Genomic DNA, 26688 nt, shown 5'->3' on the forward strand with positions numbered 1-26688 from the left:
CCAATGTTTTATTGGAGAAGTATATTCTCATGATATATATTATGCTATTGATTGTAATACATCAGACTGGTTGTATGATTTATCTCTACATGTTTTGTATATCTAATCATCTTAAACTGGAATAACCATGTTGCCATAACTATCCATAACAAATATGTCAATAATGTTTCGCTGTTATATCTTATTTGATAATTTGTTTAACTTTCTATATATGGAGTTAGAACATATTATCATTTTTTTTTGTTATGGGGCCATATTATCAGTAACCATGACCAGGCCTTGTTGACATAAACCTTTAGAGCATGATTATTCTACTCATACTCAAAATTCAACCAATCAAAATATAGGGTTTGATGTTTTGAGCAAATTTGTTTGTACTCATACCACTGAGCAAAGTTTTATGACCATTTTTTTTGCTTGCATTTTGTTCTGTCTGTTAGCTGGACATTTTTATCCTCATGCTGCAGAATTTATATTATTTCCTTTGTTTTGGTTAAAAAAGTATTTTATAGTTTTTGTCGAGCCTGCAACTTTTGTTGCAGAAAGCTCGACATAGAGATAGTGATCCGGCGGCGGCGGCGTTAGCTCACTTCTTAAAAGCTTTATATTTTAGAAGGTGGAAGACCTGTATGCTTCATACTTTGTATATAGATGTTTCATGTTACGAAGTTTCCGTCAGTCACATGTCCAATGTCCTTGACCTCATTTTCATGGTTCAGTGACCACTTGAAAAAAAAGTTCAAATATTTTGTAATGTTGAATTCTCTCTTATTATAAGTAATAGGATAACTATATTTGATATGTGTGTACCTTGCAAGGTCCTCATGTCTGTCAGACAGTTTTCACTTGACCTCGACCTCATTTCATTGATCAGTGAACAAGGTTAAGTTTTGGTGGTCAAGTCCATATCTCGGATACTATAAGCAATAGGGTTAGTATATTCGGTGTATGGAAGGACTGTAAGGTGTACATGTCCAACTGGCAGGTGTCATCTGACCTTGACCTCATTTTCATGGTTCAGTGGTTATTGTTAAATTTTTGTGTTTTGGTCTGTTTTTCTCATACTATATGCAATAGGTCTACTATATTTGTTGTATGGAATGATTGTAAGGTGTACATGTCTAGCGGGCAGATGTCATGTGACCTTGACCTCATTTTCATGGTTCAGTGGTCAAAGTTAAGTTTTGGAGTTTTGGTCTTTTTATCTACTACTATATATATGCCATAGGTCAACTATATTTGTTGTATGGAAATATTTTATGATCTTTATGTCAGTCGCGCAGGTTTTATTTGACCGTGACCTCATTTTCACGGTTCATTGCACAGTGTTAAGTGTTTGTGTTTTGGTTAATTTTTCTTAAACTATAAGTAATGTGTCAACTATATATGTTGTATAGAAGCATTGTTAGCTGTACATGTCTGCCTGGCATGGTTCATCTAACCTTGACCTCATTTTCAAGGTTCATTGGTCTTTGTTTAGTTATCTTGGTTAATGTTAAGTTTATGTGACAGTTGTAATAAAGCTTAGCTTTATACTTTGGACTATCTACATAATATCAATGATTAGTATAGAAGGCGAGACATTTCAGCGTGTGCACTCTTGTTGATACAGCTTTGACTTATGGTTATTTGGATTCTGATGCATTTCCTTTGTGCAGCCTTCTTGGCTCCAATTTTAAATAATCCCTTGTTTTCTTTGTATAAAAGAGACTAGGAAATGCACCCCAAAAAGCAAACCTTTTGGAACTCAAGTAAGAATTAATTTTTGAAATCTCTTATGGACCTTATAGTTACATTGTGTTAACAAGGAAATTATTGTCAATCAAAACTGGAGCTTTAATTTAGACAACTTTCTGTCTTTATTAATATGGATTTAATGTGGTACCAATCACTTTGCCTTAAACTGATTTGACTCATTAGATTTTCATAAAATTAATTGAACAAGAGTTTTACTCTGACCCTTTTACAAAAAAGCTTGAAATTTCAAAACAATTTGAAAAAATTTCATTGGATAAATAGCAGTTTGCCAATCACTATTTTATAAATGAGAAGCTTAATATTTCCTTAACAAGAGAATACACCTTATCGCTAATCCCGGCTGACCAGGCCGCTTGAACTTTTGACGCATTCAACAATCACTTTTCCATTGTGGTGTCAGATGTTTTGTTTTGTGACGTCAAAATTTTACGGGAACCTATGTGATATCCAGTAATGGCGGACAAATAGCGATAAGGTGTATGTGATAAAAATGTTCAGCTGATTTTTACAGAGTTATCTCCCTGTACTTTTATGTACTACCTTGAATGATAACTCATTCGTCTTTAAGAAAAAGAAAATAAACAATGTTTTTTTTTATGTAATAGATATACATACTTCTATGTAAAGTATACTGTAAAAGTTTATCATTAAAAACTGGAACTGGAACTGACATCATTTGAAAAAAAGTTACCACAACTTACAGGGAACCATGGTCCAACTTTTTTTCTTTAGAATTGAGTTCTAAAAGGATTTTCATCATATTTTCTTGCCTATTTTCATCAGAATATAATCTTGGATGTCTGCCATAAATAAGGAATTATTAGTGAGTGTTCTGGGATTTTGATATGGACATATATGGTAATCGGATGCAGTCTATTGAGATTGACTATTATATAAGAACTGTCATTCATTTGTTTATAATGTCATGGTAGACATTCTGACAAGCCATATTCTGTTTTGTATACTAGAATTTATTGGTATTATATTGTTACTATGTTGTAATGCTTATTGATTCTGAGAAAAGACGACAGTACCATCCATCATAAAATCTTTTTTCTATATATCCTTTTTTTATTCTTTAGAATTTAGTGAGATTCTAAAATGTTAAGATTGGGGAAATAACTTTCATCCAAAGAAATCCACTCCTACATATATTGGTTTTTGATTTTTTTTTGCATTCAGAATTAATGTGAAGTATTGTGCAGCGCTGATGAAAACAAGTTTATCCAGTCAGTTCCAGTGATTAACCAGCCTTTTTCAACTGATTTTTATAGTTCTTTCTTATGTTGTACTGTTACACCACTGTTTCAGGTTAGGGGGAGGGTTGGGATTCAGCTAACATGTTTAACCCTGCCACATTCTGTATGTATGTGCCTGTTCCAAGTCAGGAGCCTGTAATTCAGTGGTTGTCGTTTGTTTATGTGTTACGTATATTCTGTTTTTCATTCATTTTTTTGTACATAAATCAGGCCGTTAGTTTTCTCGATTTAATTGTTTTACATTGTCATTTTGGGGGCTTTTATAGCTGACTATGTGGTGTAGGCTTTGCTCATTGTTGAAGGATTTGACATGAAGTTGTTAATTTCTGTGTTATTTGGTCTCATGTAGAGAGTTATCTCATTGGCAATCATACCACATCTTCTTTTTTATAATCACAAGAACATATTTATGCCCTCATAAATGTATTTTTATTCAACAATTTATTGAAATGAAGGTTAACATGAATTAAAGAGGGATGTCAGAATTGGGTTCCATTTGAATTTAAAAAGTTTAGCAATTGCATAGTTTCTGATTAATCTCAGATGCATATACATGTTGAACCCTGCCTCATTTTTGCACCTGTTCCAAGTCAGGAACCTCAGGCTAGCCTTTGTTAGTCTTGTGTTTTTTTTTAACTTTGGTTCATTGATATGATTCCTTGTTTATTGTTGCGTCTTTTTTTGCTGAACTAGTACCGGTATATATATTTGTTTAGAGGGCAGCTGAAGGGGATACTGGATTTTCTCACTGCGTTGAAGACCCATTGGTGGACTTTGGCTGTTTTGTGCTCTTTGGTTGTGTATTTGCATCTATTTCATTCTAAATTATATGCCTAGGTATTAAACTTACCAATGACCTATGTAATGCACATATTACCGGGTATTCTGTATTATAACAATTCGTATCAGAAGCAATTAGTGAGTGAGTATCCCAAAAGTGTTCAGTCTTTCCAATATTGAAAAGCAGCTGATATTTTCTTGTTTCTATCTATTAGTAATTGGAAAATCTGATAACCAATTTATCATCTTGTATTTGTGTGACTTTTATGATTAAAGTATAGCTTGTTTTTGTATTTTAACATAATTTTAAGCCAACTTGATAAGTTGGAATGATCAACTTGACAGTGGTCAGCAGCTTTAAAGTATCGATGAGTTGTAATGTGTGAGCTCTTTTAAGATTTGTCAGCCACCTACTTCCTGTTTGCTGATTCTTTGATTTAAGAGTGGAGGTATGCATGCTAAGCTGACAGTGGTGGATCCAGAACTTTTCCTAAGGGGGGCCCGGTGACTGACCTAAGTCATGCTTCAATGATTCCCTATATAATCAACCTAATTTTTCCCATGAAAGGGGGGCCAGGGCCCCCCCTGGATCCGCCTATGAAGCATGCCAAAGCCATCATTTTCATTCTCCTTCCTATTTGTACTAATATCCTGGTCTTTTGATCAATCACATGGTCACTTGCTGCTTGGACTTTGTAAATCAAGGTTGGAATGAAAAACTAAATAACTGCAAAACTTTTATGATTATTTTGTCCTGCCAAAGTATCAGAGTTGCTGGTTACACATCTATTAAGATGTATGAAATATCACTTGTTAATGAGCTTTTTGTTAGACTAAATCCAATTTCTAGGAAGGTTTTGATGTTCTTATTATTGAATAAAGGAAGATGACAGATTTGTCTGTTAGTAACAGTTTAAAGTCGATCAAGAGAAAGGAAGATCTATAGGCTCGTTGGTGCTTAGTTCATTATCTCTTTAAACAGAAGATCATTTTTACAACAGATAAGAAAATAATGATGATAGATTTCAACATGCTACTTTGACTCCAGGTTATAAACTCATGAAAAAAGACTGATTTAATATAGACTGATGGCGAGGCTTTGTACGTGGAAGTATCTTATAAGGCTAAGTGTTATGATGGTGCTTTGTACATAGAAGTATCTTATAAGGCTAAGTGTTCTGTTATTGATTAGCCTAGAGTGCTATACAGGGTTATAGCTTTCTATATGGAATAAATCTATCTTGTAAATTGAGCTATTATATCTTGATTTAAACTTGGAAAAAAATGTTTATAATATATGATAGCATCAGAACTAACAACATCTTTAAGGTAGAAATAATACAAAGACCCATTCAAAAGCTGAATATTTTAACATTTTTATGTAATAATAAATTTTTCAATTTTGGAATTGAATATTCTAATATCAGAGCTATAATGTTTATATTAAAGAATCTTTGATAGCTTTATAACACCATTTTTTACACTTCACTGCATTATAAAGTTATTTTAATAACATATACATTTTAGATACAATCTTGATTTAATTATTCAGTTACTGTGAGACAATTTAATACCATTGAAATGGTTTGTCGAAAATGTTTGATGAAAATTGATAAAAAGGTATATGAATGTAACTCCTTGTTGGAATGTCTGGTTCTTTTATATCACTAACAGGTATAGTTTTGTTAGCTGATAGTTTGTGGTGACCTCTGATGATCCCTAGATGACCTTGAACCACAAAGAATTCCCACATGTATTGTGATACTTATGTCTGATAGGACTTCAAAGGAAACTTTTTTGAATGAAATATTAATATGTAAAGATTTTTATAGCATAAAGTAAATTAGTGCATGTTTATAAATAGAACGACTAATAATGGGCAATCTGCAATATGGAAAATTTCCCCCTAAAATTCTTTTAAATAAATTATAGATCTGATTCAATATGATATTAGATTTAGCTTATTTTATATATGCATTTTGATTTTCATATTTTTTCATTTAGCAATTTTCACTTTTCTACAATTTTCAGTGATATAATTTGGTTTATGGCCAGTGGCAAATTTTTCTTTTATGCAAAAGATATTTATTCACACTATAGATATTTGTAATTTTTCATCCGAAATTTAAAAAAAAAAATGTCACAGCTGTTTTTATATACAAAGTAATATATTGTATGATAACAAAAACTTTGTACTTTAATGATTTAAATCAGATATTTATCTTATGTTATGAATGCAATGTTAGAAATTAATTTTTGTAATCGAACACTGACCTAAAATTGTTTGTACTTTTTATAGTTTTAATCATTTCCTCTTTCCAGGTGTATCCTACTGAAGCCCGGTGAGGCAAAATTAATCCTTTGATTACAGTAGTTAAGCAGTAAATATCAGGAAAAATCATTATTTCTCTTTTTGTCATTTTACCTTGAAAACTTAGGTATTAAAAAGGACTGCACTTGTTGACATGGAAGTGCATTTCTGTATATAAAATCATTTTAAAATGTTGAAACAGGAAGTGGGGAGATACATGTATTTCAAGAATTTCTTTTTTTCGTTTGAACAAGTATTTTCTTAGGTGCCAGGAAGCACACAGATCCCATGTTTTTCAGATAACAGATGTATTTTCTTTCATCAACTTAAGTCAGCAAATCTGATGCAGACAGATTAAAAAAAAATGAAATTCCAGTTCTAGACAGATATGTTTGAATTTGGAGAAAATGAGTGCAAGTTAAACTGAAAGTAAATAAAAATATAATCAAGGGTACAAGAATTTCTCAATCATTTAATTTGACCTTCACATCATCTTTTGTAAGAGTTGATCTCATCATCTTAATCCTATTCATATAATTATATGCTAATTTTACACTGATACATGCTTTAGAATCTAAAATTTATGGTCCTGATCATGCATGAAATATTTACCACTGGACGTGTAGCAACCAAAAATCGAATAATTAATTTGATTTAGCCAGTTGAAGAGTACAAGCCCCTTAAAATTTTGAAATAAATACTGATTTCAATATCTTACTAGATTTTGCAACTACATGTGACTTTCTTCATCTGCAATTTAATGTTTTAACATTTCAATCTTTAATCAATTAATAGCTTACTATATATTTATTACATTTGGGTTTTGCTCATTGTTGAAGGCTGTACAGTGCTCTATAGTTGTCCTGGTGCAATTAGTTGTCTCATTGACAATCATACTATATCTCCTTATTTTTATTTCCATTGAAAATGAATGTTTTTTTCATTGTCTAATAAACAAAATATCTGCAAAAGCAAATCATGCACTCTACTTTTCAAATTTCTGCATTAAGAATTTAATGGGTTTAGATTTAAACATTTTGGTTTATTCTTATAGAAACAGACACCCCATGCCTCGAAGACAAAAATAGACACAGACTTTATAGTTGTCTGTTTTTATTTATGATATTAACTCTGAACAGATGACAATATTTAGGATTTTTTTATCATGCTAAGTGTACACCTTTTTTAATAGTATTTAAACATTGTTTGTTTTCCATATCATCTTTTGGGAGTGGGTAGATAAAATATTTAATTTATGCTTATGAACATACCTTAAAAACCATATTTCATAACATCTAATTTTAAAAATCACATTCTTAGAATCAATATTTCCTGTAATTTAAGCCAACACAACATTTAGTATTGTATGTAAAAGGTGTAAAGGTACTTAAAAGTACTTCCTCCAGTTCTCCTTTTGTCTAGAAGGGAGGTCTCATAGGGGGGTCTGATCCCAGAGCTTGCTTATTGTTTTGTCCGATTCTGGTATCCTGCGTTTCATTGAATTAACACCATTTGTAATTTCATGTATCCCGCCAAACTTTGTTTCTCATTTTCATTCTTTATATCTGACTTTCACGTCTCGTGCTTTCCAAAAAATTTATCAATCTTACGTCATGCTCAATAAACCTTAAATGAAACCCACTTGAAGGTGAGCCGGACAGTGTCTTTGGAATCAGAAAAAAAGAATTTCACAAAAATGTAGAAAATATAAGCATTAAAGTAAGTAGCTCATTACCACCCTCTAAATAAATAGCATTTGGTGTTGATGTTTGATAAGAGCTTAATTACCTTTAGACATGCACACATGCATTTAGTGGCAGATTAAATGTACTTTGTGGTTTGCAGGTGTTATATACCTGAACTGTTTAGTGGTAAACCATTTCCTTATGGTTGATGAATCAACTCATTCCTTATCCAGATTTTTTTTTATTTGTTATGCAGGCCATGTTATGTAATTATTTTTAACTGTAGTAAAAGTATCCATATTTTCCCTTCCTGATCTTTTTCAAGGAAAAGTACATGTAATTGTTTTAATTCAGTTACATGGATTTTTGTGTTGCTTTTTCCTGGAGTAATATAAAAAAGAAGATGTGGTATGATTGCTAATTAGACAGCTATCCACTAAAGACCAAAATGACACAGACATTAACAACTATAGGTCATCGTACGGCCTTCAACAATGAACAAAGCCCATACCGCATAGTGAGCTATAAAAGGCCCCGATAAGACAATGTAAAACAATTCAAACGAGAAAACTAAAGGCCTCATTTATGTAAAAAAATGAGGCCGTTAGTTAAGAAGTTTTTGAATATTTGGTTAACAGTTAAACTTGTGTCTTAATGCATCTCAGACTCAGGTTTATTTAGAGTTTGTGAAAGCCAAATCAGATATATGTTCTAGTGACTAAAGTTTTTTAGTACATTTTCTAAATATTTAGTTTCTGATAAGAGGAATCTAGTAGGAAGTGATTGTGATAGACCATTGCTGTAATGGTTGAGGTTTTTGAATTAGCATCAAAGAAATTGAGTTTCAAGTAAAGAGACTGTGCCTCCTGAATTATTTGTTAATTTCAACTCCCTCATGCAAAGTTCACCTTAGATGTATTTAAAGGCTATTATTTTTATGTACAGTCAGACAGTTCCTATACATTAGATTTCCTGATGAAGGTCAAAAAAGCTCTTTGGATGTCTGCAATTTATAAAGACTTTAAGTTTTTATTCAATATTTTATTTAAGTTCAGACTGAGTCAATTCAAAATTGTAAAATAAAAATTCTTTTTGTTGATTTTTTGGGCATAATTAAGCAGGACTCTTAATTTAGTGACAATTTTATTAGGGATGAAACTGTGACTCAGGTGCGACTAAAAAGCAACCAAATCTGAATCAGGGCAGCTGTTTTTGTTATTCTTCCTTTAAAACAAAATCAATTTCTATATTCAAATAGAATTTTATAACTATATGAAAACAGACATGCAGATTAAGCTTAAATAACTTCTTAATCTGCTGATTTATTCATGCCTGAAGCTAAACACTCTTCTGGAATAAGTCATCATCGCAGAGATTGTTTTCTTCAATTTGACAGAAAACAATTGCCCTTTAATCGTGCCAATCATTTTTTGAATTCTTTGTTTAAGTTTTTTTCTAGACAGCTGAATTATAGTAATTCTTTTTCTGTTAGGATACAAAGTGTGCCTTTTTAGTCTTATGTTGTATTATTACAATAGAAAGAAAGAAGATGTGGTATATATAATTAACAAAAAGTATGATTGACAATTTGACAGGATATCTAAAAAATTAAGACTGGTAGATTGAAGTCAGGGATGGAATATGAAAAGAAGCAATTAAAGATATGTAAAAATGCTGAAATTGGTTAATTCAAATGTATAATTGAAAAATAGACATAAGACAGCACCCTAACAAAACCATTTCACCAAATAAGAGTCCCCTAGCTCTATTAAAGTGAGAAGTTGATCTCAGATCCACAGTTCCTTAGCTGGTTGTGTTATATCATCATATTATCTTAGATGCATGGTCCTTTAAGTGCTGGACTTTTTCCTTGTTTGTTTCAGTATATGGTTCTACAGTTCAACTACATACAGTCAGTACCAACAAAACACCTGTGCAAAAAAAAAAAAGACTCATAATCACTGACCCTACTAGCTTACATGATAATAATAAACAATACAAATGGATCATGGCTTAGCTACTACAAAATTAATGGTACATGCTGGTTAACATATACAGTCCGATGATCACAGGACTTACTATAAAGATTTTCTAACAGCTTTTTGAGGAACCATTAATTATAGAATGAAAAAAATACAGAGTTCGGGAAAAGTAGCCAAGGTTAATCAGTTGTACTTTTATTAATTATTACCTGCTACCCATGTGGTTGAAATTAACTCTACTGGATGGAAAGTTTACAACAAAGAAAGAGATATATCGGTCAATTTGACTTGCCCCCTTAGAGTGTATTGTGACTTGTTCTCAGGTAACCAAGTATCAAATTATTTCATTAATTTAGGAGATTAACCTTTAGTAAAGTATAAGATGAAGGCCACAGTGTTCTCACAGGACACAAAGATTTAATACCTTATAGTATAACACTGTATAATGTACTGTTTCCCATCAAAACAACTATTGTTAATATACCTTATAACGTCAGAGAGGTAATTTGGTATGTATATAAAAGACATGATGAGCCTATCTATTTCAGACATCTAATTCCCTTTGTATTATGCTCTGTTTTTTCCAAATTGATAAATGGCTTTATGAACACTTTATCTCTTTATGTAACACTTCGCATTGACAGTGAAAGTGTATACATGTAAGTGTAATGATATGAAAGATCAGTGGCTTTACAAGTCCCTCAACAAAAACCATTTCTCATTAGGCTAACATCTATAGAAAGGTCATAATGGGGACAATAGATATTTTGAAGTATGGGTTAAAAAAAGTAGATTTCAGGTTTTCTAAAAGTACTTATTGAAAAAGAATAAGAGTGAGTATGACAGTGAATAGGTGAGACTTGAATGCCTTAATTAGCATTTTTAAAACATTTTGATTTTGAAGTTCTAAAATTTCTGACTAAAGGGGTGGGGTAGAAAACATATAATATCTCCTTTATCTCTCAATAGAGACTTGGGCCCTCTTTGGTCGTGTTGCATCTACTGTATCACTAGCCTGTCACAAACTCAGAGGTTGTGAGTTTGAACCCCACACATGGCTGAAGGGGTCAGAATCATAATGTTAATTCTCAAGGATTTGGCAGTTTTCTTGCCAATGGTCTGTGATTTTCTCCAGGCAATCTGACTTCAACCAAAAATTAGTCAATCAATCAATCAAATTAGATAGAACAATTGCTTTCCCAAATTTCTCATTCTGCTGTTTTTTTAAATTGGTTTATATAACACTGAAGAAGAGTCAACAAAAGAACTAAGATATTTTTGAAGTGGTTTAGTGTTTTCCTATCTTTTGGCCATCTGTCCATATATACCTACATACACAAGTGAAAAGATTCCAGTGAAAAATTTGGTTGATTATAATATATAGGGAATCACTGAAGCATGACTGGAACCCCCCCCCCCTGGTCAGTCAGCAGGCCCCCCTTATGAGAAGTTCTGGATCCGCCACTGGCAGTGACGGTAGTTTAAAAATCTCAACATGATGAAAACTGCAATGACAGCAATACCTTAAATATTTGGTATATGGTAATTTTTGTCCTGGGACACTTCATTAATGTCACAAAACTCTAAGCAGGTCGAAGAACAACAGTAAAACTATATATTTTTATTTTTAGTGGTCATTTTACTTTTTTATGAGTGTTGCATCCATATACAGGGATGGTTCCAAGGGGTAGGGTTCCAACTACATATCCCCATTCAAATGCATTGATCAACCAAAAAAAAGGGATGGGTTCCAACCCCCCGGAACTCCCCCTGGATCCGCCACTGTATATACCTTTACTTTTAATTCAAATAAGTTTTGATCGGATGTAATAATTGTCCATTATTATAAACAAAGAGTAAGCATCATGGATAGTTTTTTGTTGACAATTTGATGCCAAAAGGTGATTTTTTTTTCATTCAAAGGAGTATGCCCTCTACACCCGACTTGAATTCCACTCGAATTCAGCATTGATTGCAACTTTCACAACTTTGTCATGAAAACTAATTATAATCAGTCTTTAAAGATAAAATAATGTATTTTTAATTTTACTTATCATCTGCGGAGTATTTTAAAACATGCTTATATTCATTTTATGGTTTAAACGCACATTAAAAGTCACATGGTATCTTATTGACATGATAACTCGACAGTTTTGTCCACCCTTATTATAAAAGAATGTTTTGTATTTTAAATTCTTTTTAAAAGGATAATCTGTACTTTTCTATAAACACATCCCAATGTGTACTTTATAATGAGCATAAATTGCACTTAAATTCAATACTTGGGTAGACTTTATTGAACACCAGTACAATGTATCAGTCTTTTGCATACTATTGTTAAGTACTTCTTTGGTGAATTGTGGTTAATATTACATGAATAGTAGATGACAATAATGGAAGAAGAAAGCAAATCTTATTTGAAGTAGAGAGCAGATTTTAAAACTTTTTAACCAGATCAAAGATTTTAGTTTGTCAGAGGAAGTTACATTCTGATAAACTAAAGCAAAGCAAGTGGATTTTTTTTTGGGTATCTTTCTGTTAATGTTATAAACCATATTTAATAAGTAAACCATATTTGTCATATATTTTTTTGGGAAGGAGTGCACCTTCTTAAAATAGAAGTCCTTATCTGTTGAAAAGGAATTTTATAAGTGAAAAAAAAATAATAGTAATAGTAATGGAACTCTAGCTGCCTTTCAAAGCAGCTAGTAAGTGTTTTGCTCGAAATTGGTAAATTCTCTTTAGAAATACAAAAACTAAGCTGAAGGTTGCTTGAGCAAGCTGTTTTTGTGTGTACTTTCCATCTGATAACAATATTGCAATTATGACCTGTTAAAACAGTCACAAAAAGGTCACAAAATTTTTTCAGGTAATAAAATAAGTAAGAGACAGAAATGATTTTAGAAATTATTAACCTGTCTGATAATTCTTATTAACACTGATTTAGAAAGATTTTAGAACAGTGTATAATAAATGGCATAATTGAAATAAATTACAAAAATTTTACTAGAAAAAAGAACCGCTTTTGGCATAGCAAATACTCAAATACATTTTTTTTAATAAATGGGTTTCTCAAGTGTTGGTTTCAGAACTGATTAAGATATTCTCTTAAGTTATATAACCACCCCCTGTCTTGATTTGGTGTATAATAAATTGTTTTATATTAACCACAATGTAATTTGTCTATATACAGCATAGGTACTTGCTTGTGGTTCATTACATTTAGTTGACTCATGGATCATTTAAGTAAGAGGTTAATTAGATGATCTCCTGTAATTTAGGTTCATTAAATACTTTAAACACAAAGGTCTAACCTTGAATTATAGGGAACTTCCTCGTTTCTTTTGATATTTTACCAGGTACCCCCAGCTGGTACCCACAGTGAATCATCTTTTTATATATGAACTCATAGCCCTGATTCCCAAATGATATATATATATATATAGTGCAACTGTTTGGAAACTAGTTTTTAACCGTATTTCCAAAGGAAAATATAGGTTATTAGTTTGGTGATGTCGTACAGCGGCCAAACAGTGCTATAATTTGAAAACACTTCGACAATTTTTTCAAATTAAGATATGTTGTTTCCTGAGACTAGACATGCTAGATGAAGGTCAAGTTTGATTTTCATGATTTTAGCTTTTATCATTGTTGAGGTTCAATTAAGAAGTTCTGTTTTCAGGTTGAAACTTAATGGTACTTGCTGTATTACTTTTAAGCATTAGGCATTACTTCACATTTTCCCCCTGTTTGGGTATGTATTTCCTGAATATAAAGTGCTGCCACAATAAAAATCTGACTTAGCATATCACTCTTAAGTACATTGATGGTACTCATTATTATTATTACAATCTTAGCACTGAAAATATGTATGCTACATTTGCCACTGGACATTAAACAGCCATCAATTCATCAATAGATAATTGACAATCTATAGTTTCATCTTATGGAAAAACATTGATATAAGCCTCAATAAGTATTATTTTCAGATGTAAGATACATGATTGTTGTACCAAAACATGATCCTCAAGTTTAAGCTAGAAAAAAGAAATATTCTATGCAAAATTGATTGGTTTTTATCTCTTATATGGATTTATGTAGCGACTGTTCTTCAAGTTTGTAGTTTTAGTTAAATGGTTAATTTTGTATATTCATTGAATAGTGTTGTCCCTGTTAACTGTATTACATTGCTTATCAATGCTTGAATTACTACTGTGATAGCTTGAAATATTTTTGTTGAACAGAGCTTGTAAAGTGATAGTGTTTTAGATCTTGTTAAAAAAAAGACTGCATCAGAGTATGTGTTTTGACTATTTATGAGAGTTTGGTTTGTAATTGTTGCTGCCATTTCTACTGTTAGACTATCAGTTAGTGTAAAAATTGTGTTGGTTATGGCTGATATGAATAAATTGTGACTAAATATATTGACTTCATCAGCATTCTATGCCCCTGTACTTATAAAAATGGTAAATTTTCTTTATTTATGTCTCTCATATACTAGTAGCAGCAATTTCTTTTACCCCTGTAGTTAATTTGTGAGAACACTCATTCGTCTATTTAAGTTACAGATAGTTTCTATATTCCTAAACAGCACCACAATTGTCTCCTTCCATACTATCCTAGTGATGACATAAGAACCCCTGTTCTTGTAGTAAGCATATCTGTCCACCATGTGTTACATGAGCTGAAACTGGCATGTGTTGTATCAGCTGATTTCTTTGGCATGTGTTATGTCAGCTGATTTGTCTTGCTTGTGTTGTATTGACACATTTTTCTGGCTTGTGTTTTATCGGCACATTTCTCTGGCATGTGTTGTATCAGCTGATTTGTCTGGCTTGTGTAGTATTGGAACATTTGTTTGGCATGTGTTGTATCAGCTGATGTGTCTGCCATGTGTTGTATTGGCATATTTGTCTACCATGTGTTGTATCAGCTGATTTGTCTGGTTTGTGTTGTATTGGATTATTTTTGTAGGCATGTGTTGTATTGGCACATTTGTCTGGCTTGTGTTGTATTGGCACATTTGTCTGCAATGTGTTGTATCAGCACATTTTTGTAGGCATGTGTTGTATCAGGACATTTGTCCACCATGTGTTGTATCAGCACATTTGTCCATCATGTGGTGTATCAGCACATTTGACAATCATGTGGTGTATCAGCATATTTGTCCATCATGTGGTGTATCAGCACATTTGTCTGCCATGTGGTGTATTAGCACATTTGTCCATCATGTGTTGTTTCTGCATATTAGACCTACATATGTTGTATAAGCACATTTGTTCACAATGTGTTGTATCAGCATATTTGTCCACCATGTGTAGTATCAGCATATTGTCCACCATGTGGTGTATCATCTAATTTGTCTACATAGTGATGTATCAGTACATATATCCTCCATCTGTTATATCAGCTGATGTGTCCCCATGTGTTGAATCAGCAAATGTCCACCATCATCAGGTGTATCAACAAATCTGTCCATCATGTGGTGTATCAGCACATTTGTCCATCATGTGGTGTATCAGCATATTTGTCCATCATGTGGTGTATCAGCATATTTGTCTACTATGTGTTGTATCAGCTGACTTGTCTACCATGTGTTGTTTCAGCACATATGTCCACGTTATGTTGTATCAGCGTGTCAGTCCATAAATAGGGCACCAGGTGTTGTATCAGCTCACTAATGTCCATCATGTGTTGTATCAGCTCACTTGTGCATCATGTGGTGTATCAGATCACTTGACCATCATGTGTTGTATCAGCTCACTTGTGCATCATGTGGTGTATCAGATCACTTGACCAACATGTGTTGTATCAGCTCACTTGTGCACCAGGTGTTGTATCAGCTCACTTGTCCATCATGTGTTGTATCAGCTCACTTGTGCATCATGTGGTGTATCAGATCACTTGACCATCATGTGTTGTCTCAGCACATTATACCACCAATCTGGTGATATTTCAGTTTCACTGTATTATAACACTGACATGGTTTTCTCGTTTTTGTCCTATATCACAGACTTTTATAATTAATTTCCCATTTTAAATTTCATTATTAAAGGCTTTTACAACTTACTGTAAATTGGATATACATGTTTTAAAGATTTAAAACTAATTGCAGATCCTTAGACATTGACATTTTGTAAAAAAAAGGTTAAAATATACATGAAGCATAGTAACATTGATTAATGGTATTTTAAGGACTTCTTAAAGCAACATAGATGTAGTAAGTGGATTACGATCAATTTCTTCTTTTGTTCCCATGTGACAAAACCAAATCTAAACTGAAATCAAGACCGACAGATTCTTATCGAATGTCACCACAAATCAATGTATTTACATTTTATTTAACTTTTTATCAGATTTTATTGTTGAATTTGTTTGTTAGATTTCTACTTGTATTTTATAAGTACCTATTAACTTGTTGATTTATACATGGATAATATACTCTACTTACATAAGTATCTAAATACAAACTTATGGGTAATTCTAGTTTTCCTGATTATAGGTTTTAATAAGAATATTATGAGGGACTACAAAGGGAATGCTACTTATATTGTACCTATGGTAAATCTGTCAGTCTAAAACAGAAAACCAAATGTATATCTAGAATTTTTAATACAAAGTGAACCTGAGAAATGCAAGACTTTTTATTGGCATTTTGACATTGATGAAACCATTTCTAATTTGGTTGTCAGTTAATTTTTAAATTTATTTAAATTTCAATTGCAACATTGTTATTTTGATTGCTTTACTAATTCATTGAATTTTAAATGGATCTTTATGACAAGTTTTATCAAATATATATATGTTGGAGTGATATTAGAGAAACTGGAATTACCCAATTTATAAATCGTCCCTTACTGGAACCAAGAATAATTAAATGCAATTGTCATCATGACAAAAATTAAAGCAATTACATAACAATGGAGGAAATAATTGAATGATTTAAATTTAACAGTTATGATTCAGCAGAAGGGTGTATATTGCACTTGACCCAGACATTTTATGTCTGCTTGAAAGGAGCTCGACAAAACCCCTATAACATTGAACATTTTCTGTTGATTACAGGTGAGAATGGATGGCACATAGACAGATATATGGTCTCTATATCTAGTATCAGTTATCATTGGTAGTGGATAGAGTATCACCACATCAGAAAGGTGAGATGGGCATTTGATATCAAATCTAACACCTCTTATGACCTTAATTATGACCCCACACGCTTCTGTCGGGGATATATCATGAGGCTTAGGAATTTGTTATATTTAGTTTTATGAACTTGAGACATTTAAGTGACAAATAGTATTTATCTGAAGATTTATAATGTTTGAAATAGTCTAGTTTGTAAACTTATATAAGTAATATAATGAAGTCAACTAATAATAAGACAGTGCTGAGGGACAACATTAGATATTCTTGTTAGGATACTGAGCTGGGCAGCAGGATTTTTCTATACAAAAAAATATTTTTAATTACGGTATTGAGAGGGACGATTATAATAGTTTGAGACCTTGTAACATAAATATATATTTTCAGTGTTCATTTCCATAATTTCGGGAGACAAATATACCACATACCACCTATTTTCTAAAGTGGGCTGTATATACTGATGGGGGGTGTGGGTCCTGTTCATCTGTCTGTCACTTTGTTTGTTATTCTTGTGTACCACTTTTACAGAATCTTACTCGCATGATGTACTTTTGAACCTACCATTTCATTACTATATCAAAATGATATTTTGGGATTTCTCTTAGCTAACTATGGACTTTTCATAGGGTGAAAGTATCATTTTTTGAAGTTTGAAGTACCATTAGTTTTCAACATGTTAATTGTCTTCACAGTTTGTAATCCAATTCCTCTCCCTGAGAGTGACAACTCAATGTTAGACTGAAAGTAGGGTTTGTAGTCTACTAGAGGAATGCAAATATATTACCATAGATCAAAATCTGTATGAAAGTGTTATTTAAATAATGTGATTTAATACAATGCAAGAAGCTATTGAAACACAAAAAAAGGTTAACTAGCATGCAGAACAGATTTTTATGCTATTTTATGCAAATGTGACAAATTTGAGTTTTTTTAGTAGAGGTAGATTGGTAAAAGAAAAAGGATGAAGTGGAAATAGTTCATTTGAAGAATCAAATTAAAAAGAAGAAATACATACAGATTAAGGGGAAAAATCAGGGTTTTTTTTAACAAATAAAAATGTGTGCATGCAGCAAAAAATATAAATGTCATTAAACAGTACCAGGATATATAATTAAGTCTATTATTCATTTTATTATCTTTTTATAGATATTTTAAAATGTCATATTATCATTAATAAGAAAATAATTATATCCTGTTAAGTTTTTTTCACCATCTGTCTGGAAACAGTAAATCAGATTTGGCGACAGACACGCAGGGGTCATTCACTGTGCAGATGGGTATATCCGTCCCCGACGTGACAGTAATATGCAGCTTGACATTATTGTGTAATGTATTACATGAATTTTGCATTGTTTTCCTTGTCAAACATGTGCACTATTGTGCAGCAAATGAGAACGCTGGAAAATCTGGGTTTGTTTGAAACTGTCTGGTGCTAGTATTTTCTTTATCTTGTTTGAAAAATATAACTTTAAGTTACAGTTTTAAGTAGGGCTCAATGTATGCTTGATTAATTGTTAGATGTTTAACATTCAGTGGCAAACATTTTTCAACATGTATAAGTGATGTTATGCATATATAGCTTTTATAAGTTTAGTATAATTTTTGAAAGATGGGAAATAAAGTAATTATCAATAAATATTCAGTGGGGGATCCAGGGAGGAGGGGGTTCTGGTGGTTGGACCCCCCTTTTTTTTGAGGATCAATGAATTTGAATGGGGACATATAGTTGGAACCCCTCCTTTTTAAAAATGGCTGGATCTGTCCCTGATATGGGTGTATCTTTGTAGTTTGAAGAAAATAATCAAGCAGTTTAAACAAAAAATAAGGTATTGTTACTGTATTTACATATTTCTGGCTGGTTATTTTTCTCATAATGTCTTTAATTTACACTATGCCTTTCTGTGTTTTCCAAATATCTGTCCTGTTAGAATGCCACCTTTACATCTGTCTGTCTCAGCATATGGTAATCTTTTTCTAATGACACAGTGTTACATAACATAATGAAATAAATTCTACCCTAAACAAAGCAGACAGAAAAATATCTTGGCCCAATCATTTAAAAATAGAATCTAAAGCAAAAAATTGTCACTTAGACAATGCAGATTGAAAGATGCCTTGGCCCATCACTCAAAAATAGAAACAAAAGCACAAGAACTGTCACTTATAGTTATAAGAATGTGACTTATTTTAAATGTTGGCATCCAGAATGTTTGATTTGGCAGGGAACCTTGAGATCTAGATGACATGTATTTAAATTTGTTTGGAGTCAACTTTTAATAGGCTGATTTTTTTTTATTGACATTCAACAAAGTAGATGTTTGCAAAAAAAAAAGTATTGTGACATATGGGTATTTTGGAAACTCACAGATATACATACAATTTAGTTAGGTATAGGTACATTATGGGAAACTTGTCAAATTTATTTGTACGAGGTTAAAAATCAGGACGAAAAAAAGGTTGGCAAAGATTTTCTTCAGATTTGTAATGAGAACAAATACACATAACAGTTTTTGACAATGTACATACAGTATTTTGCTTTTACCTTTACTTAACAATGCAGTGGCTGAAGTTTGACCCCCCTTTTTTTAGGATTCAATGCATTTGAATGGGGACATATGGTTGAAACCCCCCCCCCCCCCCCCGAAATATTACTGGTATTTGAAATAAAAAGGAAACAATTTGTAAAGCAGTGGAATGTCTTCTGTCTGCAAAGAAAGGATTCCCATTTGATCACATTTAAGTTCTTAATTTCAAGTAGATTATAAAAATGTCTTTGCACTTGTTAGATAATAAGTATTGTAATCTTATTGTGGAAGAAAGATTTTCAATCTGTATAGGAATGATAGTTTTTTAGGTTGTAAATCTGAAAATCTGATATTAAAAGTCATAAAAGATTTTGCACAAAGAAAATGTTTGGAATCAAAGTATCATACTAACTGTTCAAAGGCATTTACATTCAATTGAAAGCTTATGATTATATGCACTGAGAACTGTATTTAAAAGTTTTGTTTGTATATAAGTTTACATGCGTAAGTATTTTAGATAAAAGATAAAGTGAATTTGATCGTTGTATTATGTTAATATTAATGATAAAGATGGTTTGGTTGATTACACACAAAAGTTTGGTAGCACACAATAGTACGGGGTATAATACCCTGTTTATTGTAAAACACCTGGATTTGTCTGGAAGTAGCTCCGTCACAGACGACCTTCATAAGGCCATAGAAGGTATAACAATGAATGTCAATGATAGATATGAAATAACTTTTAAATTTGAAAGAAGATAAGGTTATTCTCTATCATATAAGTTATGGACTATGAAAAATCTCTAAAAATTAAATTGAATCCATTAATTGTGTCAAAATGAAAGCTAAGCAACTGATTTGAGTGTTTGGTTAAGAGTTACCCATATTCAACCTTCATTGTTGTATCACTAACACACTGACATAGTTTCTATATAATATGAACATACAGTTATTGAGTAAAGTTAATCGGGTAAGCTCCCCGATTGTCTTTTTATGCAATGGTATCAGCTGGAACTAATCGTAATTTATGGCTTCTATATTAGGAAATTATCAAGATCAAAGAAAGAAATGTAGGATAAAAACTTTTTTTTCTTTTTTGGCCGAGACCTTTTAAAACTGGATATGATTCTAATCAAGTAAAGTAGTTTTAAAAATAAAAGTCAAAGACGTAAATTCTGTATTCAATAAATTTTAAAATACTGAAAGATAAACAATTTTCTCCATGTTTTGAGGTCTTATTTAGTTCTGATCAGCAATTTAACTCAATGAACTTAGGTACATTTGTATTAAACTAAACAGCTTTAAAGTTAATTTGTAGCCATTATTGTTATGAATTGTAATGTAGTTGCAAAATAAATTCATTATAGTTGATTATAATAATTTGCAATTTGTGCTTTTGAACTTTCAGAATTAAAGCAATTAGAAGAACCAAAGAAAGCTAAGAAGACCTTGTGACAAGTTTTGGTAGGTTTTGATTTTTTAGAAATAGAAGCATATTCTTGACATTTATTATCTAAAATTAACTCTTTAACAGTGTATATGGTCAAACCGTAACAGTATTTCCACTATATAAGTCACTTGAAAGAAACATGTGTTCTTCATCAACAGGTGCCCCTTACCAATGCTGCTAAAGTATCTATATATACCTATCTTCAACATTAAAACTCTGGTGGGTAGTTGTCTCATTAGCAATCATAGAACATTGCCTTATTTTTTTTTCTCTCTATCAGTCAATTTTGGTTTCTGGACAATTTGTTTTTTTTAAACCATTCAAGATCAAGATTACCCTTGCATTCATCTATGTAAGAGAAATACTTCACTATCATGCCAATATACCTACCAGGTCAATGGTGCAATATCTAGAACATTTAAAAGTAAACTAAAGAAAAACTACAACTTGCAATGAAACAAATATTGCATTTATTTCCAGCTAATTTGTTGATAGATTATTCACTGATCAGTAAACAATCATTACAATCATCCATCAATTGTTTCTAGTTGTCAAACAGTCAGGTCGACTGTACAATAAGTTGCATGTGATGTTGTGCAAAGTTTATCCCACTTGTTATATAAAGACAGTGAAGAAAAATTACATTCTCAGTGGGTATCATAACAATTCAGAGTACCTTCAAACAGAAAGTATGGTCGGATCATGGTCCAGTAGATCATATTACAGTACAGCTCAGTAATATAAAGTACATGACCTTGTATTGATTTTTTTTCAATAGCTAAAAGAGGGTTTTTAAAAGTGCACAGAAAAAATAAATCTTATTTGTTGGCTCTTTTTGCAAAACTCATAAAACACAGCAAATAGTTGGCTTCATGCAAAAAAACACCTAAAATAAGAATTGCAAATACATTACAGGAAAATATTAACCCTTTATTATCTATCTAGAAGCTGAGTCCTCTGAAACAAAGTGAAAGACAGACAGACAGACAGTTGTCACTCATGACTTTGTGAATCAGAGTGAATAATCACATTGCTTTCTGAACTAATATTGTAGCTAAGGATAAGCATAATTTTCACAAAGAAAGGTTTATGGCTTACAATACATAATAAATTTGGATTAGGTCACATTCTTGTAGTTTTGCCTATCGTTAGATCCATTATTGCTCTAGTTTATGTAATGACGAACGTGGCTTTTACATACAATAACTTGAACACCTTTTACAGTTATTATTATTCTAAGGTATTGGATTATGCAAATTAGGGTTAATTGTATTTATGTATAATAATGATAATCAGGACAGCTGATTGGCAGTGTATATTTTTTACTAACACCTGTGGTACTATTTAATGTCATTAGGATCTAGGTCTGTAATCTTGGCTTTTCACAAAGTTTAATTCGCCATACATTTTTTATAAAGCTTAAGATAATATAGAAGGCATTCTTCACATTTTATGGATAGTAATTAGTTCTGCTTTTATATATGATATCATTGTATTGTTCCAAGTCATGTAATTAGATCAAACTTTTGTTAAAATAACAGTACAATTATTCTATCTACAATGTCCCAATAACTGTAAAAACTCCAAAAAAAAATTAAAACATTATTGCGATTGTTGAAGAATTGACACAAATTGCAATATTAGTTATTGCAATTTTAGGAAATGGTGCATACAAATAATTCAATCAAAATTTAAAGTCCCTGCTTTTTTCTTCTAAACTTATGCTGACACAATTTTTGCAATGAAAAAAAAATCTGAAAGTTTTATGTTTTACTTCTCTTGCTCGGATGGGTGCAAATTGGGGAGGGTCTGATTTTGGGTTTTAAGTTACTTTGTTTGACCTTGACTTTTATGTAATGACCTTAACCTTCAACCTACTTCAGGAGTGATACACTACCTGGACTTCACATGAGGATATCACATAGTTGGTTAACTTCATATAAACATTTCTCTCAATATTATTGACCATATATCAAGTAAGGTTCAAAACCCAATAATTGAAAAAAAATGGTATCTATTACCTTGACATTTTATGTGCTGCAAAAAATTACAGTATTGAGTTAATGCATTTTCAATTCTATAATAAAGAACTTAACTTTCAAAACCGGATTAGGAACAGAATAAGACGAGTATACTTTGACAGTTGGAACTGTTTCTAGTTGTGTTCACATTACATCTGTATTCCATTCATGATTCATTGTGGAAATGTTTAATATATTGATGAAAGATTTTATTCAATATTGAGTGAAATGTATTTCATCCAAGATTGTAGTTTTATGTACAATGGGTAATGAGAAAATGACTCTCACATCTATCATGAATTTCTTATAGAAATGATTGAATTGTAAGATCTGCACACATCTCATTTAAGGTTGTATACATTACTGATCAGTATTGATTTGGTGATTGAATGTTGCTTTCTTGCTTAATATCCAGTGGCAAATATTTCATGCATAATCAGGACAAGATGTAGAACTTGTGTCAGAAAACATGAGGTTTGTCTTGGCTAAGTTATCACCATAAAGGAAACACCATATCAAAACTTAGTTTTGTTGAAGGCAGTACGGTGACCTATAGTTGTTAATGTCTGTGTCATTTTGGTCTTTTGTGGATAGTTGTCTCATTGGCAATCATACCACATCTTCTTTTTTATATTTAAATTTGATATTTTAAATTGTTACATCACATATTTTGTCACTTATCAGTAAACTTTTACTTGCATGGGGGCAACACAAGAGGTGCCTCTATTGGAGCATGAACTGCTTAACCCTTAATACTTAAGTAATGGTATCTTTTTTGTTGTGAAAATTTTAAGATGGTGATGGTGCATAACACTAAAGGGAGATAACTCTGTAACAATCAGCTGAAATTCAGGGAGATAACTCTGTAACAATCAACTGAACATTTAAAGTAGGTTCTAATGTTATGGAAATATTTAAAGCTTCTCAATGAGCAAAATTAGTGTTATAGTCAAATTGCTAAATATTCAATAATAGTTTTCTGAAAAAGGATGTGGTTCAAGTTTTTTTTTTAAGGGGGCTCCTGGGTATAAATCAATTTTTTTTTCTAATATAGGATTTCGATATATATTGTTATAAATGAACTTTATCATATACTTAAAGGAAAAATGAAATAAAAAGATGGAGTCACCGTTCATTTAAGCTCACAATCTGCCTCAGGAAGAAGCATACATTTTTGTTAATGTCCTTTTTTTCTGTTGAACTAAGGGAGCTACCATTTGATTTTTATGGGGGGCTAGGATGAAATTTGAAAAAAATAGGCAGGACAGGAGTTTTGAGTAAAAAAAAAGGCAGGATGAGACACTTGCAAAAAAAAAAAAGTCAGGACGGCAATTTAGGTAAAAAAAGTCAGGATAAACTAAAAAAAAAATAGCAGGACCGAACAGAGTGAAAAATAAAAAGGCAGGACAAAGATTACAGCTAAAAAAAAATGCCGGACAAAATTTTTCATCCTAGCCCCCCCATAAAAATCAAATGGTAGCTCCCTAATAGGAGAAATAGGTGTAATATCGAAATAAAAAAATAACCTAATTACAGAAATCGCTTAAATTTAACAATTATTTAGTTTATGAACAGCTTATTTGAAAACAATAATAAAAAATATAGGTCACCGTTGAGTTCAAAAAGTTATTTCAAATTTAATGCCAAAAAATGGCATTTTTGCACAAAAGGGAGATAATTTGGAGCTTTTTCTATGATATAAACATTTTAAAAGTCATCTGGGGCTAAACTGAATCAATTTTTTGGGTTGATTTTTGTACCATATCATAAAGTAATAATAAATAGTGTAATAAATAAAACTTGTAATGAAAAAATAAAGGTTTAATTTTTTGCTGAAATTTTTGTACCCAGGAGCCACCTTAATTCAACTTTTTTGTTTCGCAGGGTTTTTTAGTTAATATTTTTTTTCAAAACTTTATAAAATTTAAACTGCTAAATTAATTTTAGTATTTGTTTGGTACCACCTTAAATTCCAGCTGGTAAATGTGTTTCAAGTTAATAAATTAAACATAATTTCCTGTATTTTTTATCAATAAATATATATAAGATGATGTATAGTTTGTGATGATTCACTTAGGTATATCATTTGACTTAAACACCTCTAGTATGTAAGACTGTAATACATGACATATCTCAAAATGTTAAACATGTAAAAAGCATGGTACAAATCGGTCAAACACATATCAGATTGGTACAACATTGAGAACATTAGGTAATAGAAACGAAGCAAAAGTTTGTCATATGAAGAAAACATGTCATAATGGTAGAAAAAGTTTTTAAACATGTAGGAAAAACTGTGTCGAACATACGTCAACAGGACAAAAATGAAGAAAAAAACTGCATTTTAGTGATATAAATTAGTCCTTCATAATAAATTAAAATGTAGAAATAGGTTATAAACATTATTCAACATTATAGAAATAGGTCAGCCATTTAAGTATTGACATATTTCAGCATCTTACCAGTTTAAATAGGTCAGACATATTTCAGTATCTTACCAGTATAATTAGGTCAGACATATTTCAGCATCTTACCAGTATAAATAGGTCAGACATATTTCAGCATCTTACCAGTATAATTAGGTCAGACATATTTCAAATTCAGCATCTTACCAGTTTAAATAGGTCAGACATATTTCAGTATCTTACCAGTATAATTAGGTCAGACATATTTCAGTATCTTACCAGTATAAATAGGTCAGACATATTTCAGCATCTTACCAGTATAATTAGGTCAGACATATTTCAGCATCTTACCAGTTTAAATAGGTCAGACATATTTCAGTATCTTACCAGTTTAAATAGGTCAGACATATTTCAGTATCTTACCAGTATAATTAGGTCAGATATATTTCAGTATGTTACCAGTATAAATAGGTCAGACAATATTTCAGCCTCTTAATTACCAGTATAAATAGGTCAGACATATTTCAGTATCTTACCAGTAAATTAGGTCAAATAAATTTCAGCATGTTACCAGTATAAATAGGTCAGACATATTTCAGCATCTTACCAGTATAATTAGGTCAGACATATTTCAGCATCTTACCAGTATAAATAGGTCAGACACATTTCAGCATCTCAACAGTATAAATAGGTCAGACATATTTTAGCATCTTACCAGTATAAATAGATCATGATAGAAATATATCATATATAAAACATCTACATTGTAGAAATAGGTCAGATATACCTGAACATGATAAAAGTAGGTCAGGCATATGCTTTAATGTAAGAAATAGGTGTAAAATACCTCAACATGATAAAAACAGGTCAGCCTGAATGTAGGAAAAGGTCTGATAATTACAGATTCAGTCATCATTTTAAAAAAATGGGTCAGGCAAACATTAATTGATATTGATATGGTAGAATTGGCATAGAAATAGATCAAGACAACAGGGATACATACGGAAAATCTAAATGAAAAGGAATGGGTGAAATATTCTCCATAATAAAAAAACTAATAAGATGGGAATAAAGTAGAAAGGGATCAAATAAAGTCAGCATCTGAATCATCTATTAGAAGCCCACCACAGCTGACTTGATTGTACTTACAAAAAATGTGATATAAATGTCAGATCCTATTACCAGTTCTATCAGTAATACATTCTGACTTGAAGACAACATCAAATTATCTTATCATCCTTTGCTACTATAGTTACAGCATACAGAAATATTATATCTGTCAAAGTTTTATTGTATCGTTATGGTGTTCACAGTTACTTTATAATTGTAAACACTAATAAATAATCTATAAGTTATGTATCTAATA

General features: G+C 31.5%; 1 protein-coding gene across 4 annotated transcripts in view; it reads left to right on the plus strand.

Moving 5' to 3' along the window:
• The window catches only part of LOC139485205 (ankyrin repeat domain-containing protein 50-like), a 65871-nt gene that overhangs the window by 8675 nt on the left and 30508 nt on the right, over nucleotides 1-26688 (plus strand). For 2 of the 4 annotated variants that reach the window (XM_071269476.1, XM_071269475.1), the window contains 2 exons: nucleotides 16841-16932; nucleotides 20855-20910. The gene's annotated coding sequence lies outside the window, so the exon portion shown is untranslated. Of the gene's footprint in view, nucleotides 1-16277; nucleotides 16337-16840; nucleotides 16933-20854; nucleotides 20911-26688 lie in introns of all 4 variants that reach the window. The other 2 variants (XM_071269474.1, XM_071269477.1) reach the window with 2 other exon arrangements.

This window comes from Mytilus edulis, chromosome 8 (assembly GCF_963676685.1).
Source record: "Mytilus edulis chromosome 8, xbMytEdul2.2, whole genome shotgun sequence".
Lineage (NCBI taxonomy): Eukaryota > Metazoa > Mollusca > Bivalvia > Mytilida > Mytilidae > Mytilus > Mytilus edulis.